The sequence below is a fragment of the Mastigoproctus giganteus genome, chromosome 2 (assembly GCF_048544385.1).
Source record: "Mastigoproctus giganteus isolate SK-2022 chromosome 2, ASM4854438v1, whole genome shotgun sequence".
NCBI lineage: Eukaryota > Metazoa > Arthropoda > Arachnida > Uropygi > Thelyphonidae > Mastigoproctus > Mastigoproctus giganteus.
This window is the reverse complement of record NC_143576.1, coordinates 185,173,191-185,182,783: the sequence shown is the minus strand read 5'-3', so window position 1 is coordinate 185,182,783 and position 9,593 is coordinate 185,173,191.

Sequence of the window (9,593 nt, the reverse complement as noted above, 5' to 3'; positions counted from 1 at the left end):
TTAATTGTAAATCAAACATTCTTCTTGGCAAACGCCTCTCGTTCGTTCATCCTCTTGACATGTCCAAACCATTTCAAACGGGACCTTTCAATCCTATTCTGGAGTTTTTCAACCAGAATTCTCTCCCTCATCCCATCATTCCTGATTTTGTCGCGTCTTGTCTTTCCGGCTATGCTCCTCACAAATCTCATTTCTGCCCCCTGAATTTTGCTTTCATCCTTTTTCCTCATAGTCCAAGTTTCAGATGCATACATCAGAATTGGTACGTATAGAGTATTTTCGGTCTGACATGTTATGAAAACGGCCCATAAAAGTTCCTCACATCATCGGCGGGTCTCGAACTGAAGTCTTTTCCACCCAGTGTGGGGGAGGACGGCGATTCTTGCAACTGTGTTACGATGGGTGCTAAACCTGTAAAGTGAGCATTGAACCCAATACCATGGCAGAGACAGCGTTGTCTCTATCATGCATGTCCAGTCTGCGCGGGTAGCACAGTGGTATCGTCACCGTCCTCCCCACACCGGGTGGAAAAGGCCTGGGTTCGAATCCCGTCGATGACGCGAGGAACTTTAATGGGCTTTTTCACTCCGTGACTGAGTTAGTTGGTCTCAGGCGTAGATAGCAAGGTTGTTTTTCTCCCCAGTAACTGGGGTTTTTTCGTCCAACAAAACAGGCAAATCAACCATAGAACATACGCAATTTACAGACACAAATACGGGTTAATGTATTTAATTACGGGCAACCCTAAAATAATAATAATAATAATAATAATAATAATAATAATAATAATAATAATAATAATAATAGTCATGTATCAGGTGGTCCCAGGTCTCCTGGGCACCACAAGCACATAGTGGGTTGTCAGAGATCCCAAGCAGATTCAGCTTGCTGCGGAAAGGGCCATGGCCCGTGAGGAGGTAGGTCATTAAAAGGCCTGGGGAGAATCAAGGGGGCGATGTGGAGTATGTCTTAGCAATGTTTGGGAGAAAATTCCGAGCGATGGCTCCCTTTGTGGATTCAGACCACGTTGTCTGCCATATTTGTTGGATAGTTATTGAGCCTGGCTTTTTCCAGGTATCGTGTCTTGGTTGGGTCCGAGGTAAAGCCATGGAAGGTGGAAGGTGGTGGAACGACCTCTTCCAAGCAGATATAGAATTCCAGCTCGAGCGACCTCAAGGTCCAGGGCAGGAAGCCAGTAAGTACCTGCAGGGCATGGGTACTGGTGGTGCAGCTAACCCCTGGAGACCATTAGAAAGATCGGTCGCTGAATGATATTCAGTTTCCTGCTGCTCACCACTGTGGCAGCTCTGTGAAACCAGAGACTGGAGCCATACGTGATCGCAGGTACAAACACTGCTTTATAGTACAAAGCCAGGGTATGCTTCTTTAATCCCCACTTTCGACGAGTTACCCTAGCAACCATAGCCGTGTAGTTTTTATCTTTTTCTGGAGATAATTCAGATGTGGGATGAAGGAGAGCTTTGGGTCTATGACAACCCCAAGGAACTTCAGTTCAGATACCAATTTGATTGTTGTGCCATTAATTTTGATTTGTGGTGGCCTCTGGGGATCCAGGTGTCCCATGAGCAGGATGGACTGTGTCTTTGTGGCTGAGATTTTGAGATGATGTTTCTGTACCCAGCTCTGCAGGGTAGTGAATGCCCTGTTGCTTAATCGCTCCAGCTCTGCTCGGGAGTCAGCAGCAAAGATAAGGGAAAGGTCATCCGCATAGGCTAAGGTCTGAACTCCAGCTAGATCTGTGTTGAGGAATTCATCTAAGACACAATTCCAGAGTATGGGTCCGAGGATGGAGCCCTGTGGGCAGCCCCTATAGACTTGTCGTTCGACTTTGGAGAAAGATGCCTGAATCACCACCTTTCGATTTGTAAGGTAACTGGCTATACATCTGTGCAAGTTTCCTCTCAGCCTTGCCGTCCACATCCGGCCAAGAACTCTCGGCCACCAAAGAGTGTTGAACGCCCCGGCAAAGTCGATTGAGATGACAAGGAGATATTTGCTCGTGCAGTTGTTAGCAGCATTTGTAATTACTTCCAGTGCGTCAACCATGGACATACCCGACCGGAAACCAAACTGATTTGGTGCTGATAGGTTTGCTGTTCTATAATGATCATCTAGTCTCTGCCTGAGCAGCTGCTTCAGCACTATACTCAGCACAGTGAGAAGAACAATGAGAAGAAGGTCGATAGGATGCAGGGCAATCCTGAGGCTTGGTTGGGTTCTTGAGGATGAGCTTAATAACAGCAGTTCGCCAGTCAGTTGGAAAATGTTCCCTCCTCAAGGCAGTGGTTGTATAGATTTAACAGAATTTGTGGGTTGTATTCCGCTAATTTATTTATTATTTCCGGTTCGAGCATGTCCAGGCCAGGGGATTTGTTGTTCCCGACTCTAGCAATAACCTTGGAAAGTTCCGTTTTAGTGAAATGCTCCTCCAGTTGCTGACAGTCGTAGTTGTCGTTATCTCAGCCCAGTTGTTGTTGCTCAGTGGAGATTTGGTCCGGCAATGGTTTGTAGATATGGTCTAGCACATTCATCATTGAGTGGTTCCAGTTTGTGGTTTTGTATCCTTGTGGTGGAGCAGACGACCTCTCCTCTGGGGAGTTTATTGGTAATTATCCTGAAAACCGTGCCCCAAGGATCCTTGTTACCAGTGGTGGAGACCAGATGCTCCCAGGACAGTGTTTTGCGCTGTCTGATCATTGCATTGTAGGCGTTTCGTACCTCTCTGTATTCGTTACGTAATAGGCCTGATATATAGCCTTCTTGCACTTCAGTGGTATGTTCCTGTTCTATAAGCAGATCAGATCTCTCGTCTGCCTATAGAAATTCCCGCCCGCTTGTATCCTTCTACTTATTTCTTCGTCTATCACTCCAGTCTTTGTAACGGTACTTCCTAGATACTTGAAGTTGTTAATCGTTTTTAGCTCTTTCCTTTCCATTGTAATGTATCCGTCAAGCTCGCCACTCCTCTTTAGAATCATTACTTCACTCTTCTCCTGACTGAAAACCTGTCCAAATTCATTGGCCATACTAGCCCATATATCAATTTGCCGTTGCACTCGTTCCCTCCTCTCCTCATATGCAGAGGTCATCTGCGAAGAGCATGACTTTCATCTGGTCCTGTCCAAGTTGTTCCACCACTCTACATTGCACATCGTTCGTGTAATAAATGCCCTGTTTAAAATTAATGATAGTGTCCTTATTCAGAAGCACAAACACTGCCTATTTTAGAGAACTTGGTAGGTCCCGGGGGGGGAAGAAAACAATATATATATATATATATATATACAGGGTGTTTCAGTTAAACGTTTCAGAACTTCTAAGAGGGGTAGGGTACATCCTGACAACTCGAAATCATATAGCAATGTGGGGTCGGAAATGCTTTCCTGAAGCGGTGTTGTACACAGAAGCACCATAAAGAAAAGAGACCGTAAGTGAGAAATCGTTTTAATAATACATGAAAAGAAGCAAAAGGTACATGGATTAAAGTAAGTGTTCGAAGTTTCTTCCACGGGCTACAATGCACGCCTCACATCTCCGACGCATGGACATCCGAACATTCTGGAATACTCCAGGCGAATTTCGAATTTCTTCGGCAGCTACTGCGATTCTTGCAACCAGCTCCTCAGCATTGTCAACAGGGTGTCATAAACTAGCGATTTCATATGACCGTGAAAATTCCTTCACAAGGGAAGGAATTTTCGACACGCATAACGACCATATCTGGGCGGTCGAGAACCCGCATGCAATACGACGTCGTGCAGCACAGATTCGATTTTCGGTCAATGTATGGGCCAGTATTATGGAAGATGGATTCGGGTTGGGAGGGAACGGATGTGGGATGGACGTGCGGAGGTTTGCCTTTGGCCGGCGGGTAGTTGGTTGGTGGAACAGACTTCCATCCCTTGTCGTGGAAGTTGATGGCCTAAATAAATTTAGGGCTCAGCTGGACAGGTATTTCGAACAAACAGAGGGGTGAAGTGGAAGTGGTTTTTTTTTTTTTTTTTTGGTTTTTTTTGGCTGATGCTGCATAAGCTTTCTTTCTTGCATCAAATGCCTCTACTAATGCTAATCACCTCATCGGACCTTACCTGTTACCGTGTCGTCTAACCGGACCTATCTACTTGATCTTTCTGCAGCAAGTATTGCCACAACTTTTGAGAGATGAACAGATTTCTGCATCGACGCAACAGACAATGTGGTTCTAACACGATGGAGCCCCTGCCCATTATAGCGGAGATGTTCGTAACTACCTGGATGTCACATTTGGTCAACAGTGGATCGGACGTGGTGGTCCCGTGCGTTGGCCTGCTCGGTCACCCGACCTATCATGTCTTGATTTTTATTTCTGGGGTCATATGAAATCGCTAGTTTATGACACCCCTGTTGACAATGCTGAGGAGCTGGTTGCAAGAATCGCAGTAGCTGCCGAAGAAATTCGAAATTCGCCTGGAGTATTCCAGAATGTTCGGATGTCCATGCGTCGGAGATGTGAGGCGTGCATTGTAGCCCGTGGAAGAAACTTCGAACACTTACTTTAATCCATGTACCTTTTGCTTCTTTTCATGTATTATTAAAACGATTTCTCACTTACGGTCTCTTTTCTTTATGGTGCTTCTGTGTACAACACCGCTTCAGGAAAGCATTTCCGACCCCACATTGCTATATGATTTCGAGTTGTCAGGATGTACCCTACCCCTCTTAGAAGTTCTGAAACGTTTAACTGAAACACCCTGTATATATATATTTAAATAATGGCGTAAAGTTTAACATAAAATAAGAAAATAAATAAATATTAACCTGTCATTAGAGGCAGCAAAATGCGCATCCTCCACATGAAGCCCAGATATATCCGATATTTCAAAATAAAACAAAATAAAAACATAAGCCAGTAGCATGCCAAAAAATGTAGAGCGAAAAATTAACATAAAAATAACGAAAAATAAAATAAACCAAACAGGAAAGGGAAGTAAAGGTAATAAGACATAAATCGTAGCCGATTGTCCCCTATATAATTTAGCACTTTAAATCCAATTAATAAAATCAATTTCAAATTTAAAATAATGCCAATTATAATATAATTTAGCGGTACCCCCCCTCGAAGGTACCAGTTCCGAAAAACGTGAAATATCACCAAAAAAAGGGGTTAAAAGAACTACTAAAAGCAAAACAAAATATCAAAATAATAGACTGACCATTATGCCCCATATCGACAGAGGACCCACGAGGCCAATAATGGTCATGGAATCGCTGCATTTCAATCAGGGGAGGAATGGATGGTTGGGTTCTTCGATCTTTTCGCCTTTGCGACGATTTGTATGGCGATTGAAATGCAGCGATTCCATGACCATTATTGGCCTCGTGGGTCCTCTGTCGATATGGGGCATAATGGTCAGTCTATTATTTTGATATTTTGTTTTGCTTTTAGTAGTTCTTTTAACCCCTTTTTTGGTGATATTTCACGTTTTTCGGAACTGGTACCTTCGAGGGGGGGTACCGCTAAATTATATTATAATTGGCATTATTTTAAATTTAACATTGGTTTTATTAATTGGATTTAAAGTGCTAAATTATATAGGGGACAATCGGCTACGGTTTGTCTTATTGCCTTTACTTCCCTTTCCTGTTTGGTTTATTTTATTTTTCTTTATTTTTATGTTAATTTTTCGTTCTACATTTTTTGCCCATACTACTGGCTTATGTTTTTATTTTGTTTTATTTTGAAATATCGGATATATATATATATATACTGTATTTCTGGAACTGCATTCCTACAATCACACTCCCATTATTGACAAGCGATGCCGTGGAAAAATAGAGCCAGTTGAAAAAATATATACAGTATATAAATAAAAAACACGTTCCCCACAGAACAGTAGACTAGATTTTATGAAGTTTTCCTTCGGATAGCTTGTTTCCTGCTAAGTTAGTCGAGCCGGAGATTATGGGAAACTTCAAGGAGGAATTGGATTGACTATTTGATGATAGAAATAATATTCGATTTTTTTTTTTTTTTTTTTCTGCCCATCCCCGTTGGGAGTGAGAGAAATGCAGAATAAGTTCCCTTCCTTGTATAATTATTCCAATTTAATATTCATGCCCCAGGAGCTCGCATCTGGTGAGTATGGGCTTGGCACACCCAAGGTCCTGAGCTGGATATCATCATTTTTCTCTTCTTGGTGATTCCCTTCTACTTCTCTCTTTCTCTCTCTGGGTAACTTGGAAAATTTTTTTTTTTTTAGCTGGTGCAGCATAAGCCTCAGGCTTTCTTGCACTATATGGCTATTAATAATAATAATAATAATGATAGCAATTACGAATGCTCTTGAAGAAGCAAAATAGCGTTTCGTTATCCATTCCCGAGCCCCGATTCAGAATTTCGTGACTTGAAAAAGTAATGAAAGAGAACAAAATTTTGTCGACCAACCGCTTCAATTTCCTACCCATTTTATAGACCACTTTTAATTCATATTCACTATAATTTTTAACCTTAATCGTCGAATTTTTCACAGTTACATTTAGGGTTAAGTGTGGAACGACGGAACGCCATTCCACATTGTTCATACTTATCGGTATGTAATGTATACTGTACTGCCTTCTGTGCGTTTTATCTTGGAGCGTTCCGTTTTGTAAAATTTTCCAATTCGAGACGTGATTCCAGCAATATTAAATAGTCTATCATTAAGCAAAACTCATTTTAACTGACACTGGGACAATAAGCTTTTCGGCATGCACTTAAATCTTGCATGGAAATCGTTTCTAAAAATACACAATGCCCATAGAACGTGTAACTAAAACGCAAGAAAAGCGCATGCGTGTTCTTTCCGTGACATGTTATCACGTCAGAAGTGCAATGTAAACAGTCTGATATCTCCTCGGAATATGTAAGCTGTTTTCTCCGATGGCTGCATTAATGACAAATAAAGTGTAGGAATAAAAGCCCTATAGTATTTCTTAATAACAGAGGAGATTTAAAAGAGGGTTTTTATTTATGTGGAACTGTATTTTGGAGAAAATCTGGTGAGGATGCTCGACAGTATAAGGAAGAAGTAGTGCATAGAAAATAGATAATAGATTAAAACAGTTCAATCCGTTTTGAAAGCATTTTTAATCTATATCATGGAGACAGAAAGTGTTCGAGTCTCATTTTGTGAGGAAATACCTTCCCCTTCCCAAGTGCCCGTTTTTACAAGAATGTTCTTTTATATTCAGTATATATGCAGAGGTGGTCCCAGGATTTTCTAAAGGCATGGGGGCTAAAAGCCATGTTCTAGGCTTAATATTAAGCTTTAATCATCAAGTTTCAGTAAACAAAAAAAAATCCGCATTATTTTTACAATAAAGTGCGGGGCAGCTACAGCCCTTTTAGCCCTGCCTTGATCGCCCTGTAAAAAAAAATATATATATATATATATATGAGGTAGAAGTAATAAATCTATTGAAAGGCGAGAAGATCGAGGCGTAAACTACACAAAATTCCAAAACTAATGGCAGAAATCGAAAATAATGAAGGAAGGGGAAAGAATGTGAATATTCTATATGATATAATGCATTAAATAAAATTAGAGGCAGAATTGGAAAGGCAATTAGAAAGAAGGGAACTGTAAAGCAAAAATGATTAGTTAAATATATGAAGTAATAGCAAGCATCAGATAAGGATGGGATAATTTGGTTAAAGGTCTAAGAGGGGAGAAAATTGCAAAATTTAAAATCTTTTTCTCTCAACTATCACTTAATTAACTTTTCATCCCATTTTTATCCATACTGCATATATATAACTACTTTTTTTTTTTATGAGAAGGGAAAGCATATTAACATCAAATCGTTCCAGTTGTTAAATTTCCAAAAGAGTTATCCGAAATTTTATGATAGTCATTTCTGATTACAAATACCGGCAAATTAATAATTAATCATGAAATCTGCAGGGCAGAATTCATGATTAATAAGAGTAGAAATCGTTAAAAACATTACAGATTTGCCATTCTGGTCTAAAAGAGCTAAAACCGTGAGAACATATTGTAATAACTGCTACACCAAATATTGTAAATGAATTTCTTTTATTATTCCTGTTTTTCTGCAACTAGAGAAAGGTCTTTTTCAAAATTAAAATTAAGAATTATTTAAGATCTACAATTCTTCAGAAAATACTGCGTGATATTACAATATCAGTATTAGAAAAAGAAATGACGTAGCCCAGTGGGCAGGAGCGAGAGTGCGTAGCACGCGTTCCTTGAGTCGATCGGGGTTCAAACCTCTAAATACGATAAATATTGTATTTGTATTGACGATTTATTGTAAACTACTGACTTGGTTATCGTGCCGGCTTTTAAATTTCTGAATTTGTGGATGGCCTCATTAAAGAACATCCAGTAACTAAAGCACGAAAAATTAGAATCTAAAATTGTTACAAGTAATTGCTATATTTTGTACTTTTTAATATTTTTATGTAAAATTGCATGCTTATTGTAAGTTGTATTTTTAGCATTTTATTGTATATTTCAAGTTATTTTGAAATTATAAAAAAATGTAAGTTTTTTTTTTTTTTTTTCATTTATTATTTCAAAAAGTTCATTTTTACATTTATACAAATTTTATACATTTTCTACACAAAATGTATAGCATTAAGAACGAGTTTGGCCGTCCGAATTCAGAATCAATGAAAAGTAGCGCTATAACTTTTGTGTTTGTATAAATGTTTGACAAAAAATATATTTAATTTTGTTTTCGTTTGCCAAATATTAGCGTTCTGGTGTTAATAGTTCCAATTGGAACATTGTGAGAAGCCAAAGATTTTATTTTATACTACGCTGGACTCAAAATGGACCGAAGCGTACCCGAACCCGTTTCAGTTCGTCACCCACATCAGTAATGCATATTTAATTATTAAAAATTAGATATCAACAAGCGCTTCGTTTCAAAATATGTTCCATTTCGACTCCTAATACTACGATGAACTGATACACAAAAAAAAAAAGTCACATAACCTTCGGTGGGCATAATTCTCCCCCCCCCCCCCCATTCGCTACCCTGGGTTTTGTGAAATGATCCTTTGTGACTAAAAAAAGTTATATTAATAACAAAACGAGGATACTACACTCTAGTGTTGCCAAAATAAACAGACAAGTGAAGTACATATTTCAATGTCATTGGGTGGGGAGAATATAATAATAAATTATAATTTAAAGCACCCAATCGTACACTTATATCCGTATGTATATGTTTTTGTTTGTAGAAGTGTTTCACGAGCAGATTTGCCGTTATGCGGGCTGAAAAACCCGGTGTAACTCAAAAGCGTTTTCCTTGCGCCTGACTACAGTCTCAAATGACGGGCAAATTAGAAATTTCTCCGTCGACGAACCCAGACCTCACCAAACGAGTGGGAGACGGCGATGTATTGTGCCAACTAAGTTGAGATGAAGGACGGGGAAAGATGGGAAGAGAACAACTTCCTTCAATTTTTTTTATATTGCAGTTACTCTTACCCTTTATTAGCTAGGACATTGGCCTTCATGGCGCAATTTCCTCCACCCTACTTGGGATAATCCCTAGGAGTTAAAGGGGCTATAGCTCCCCAC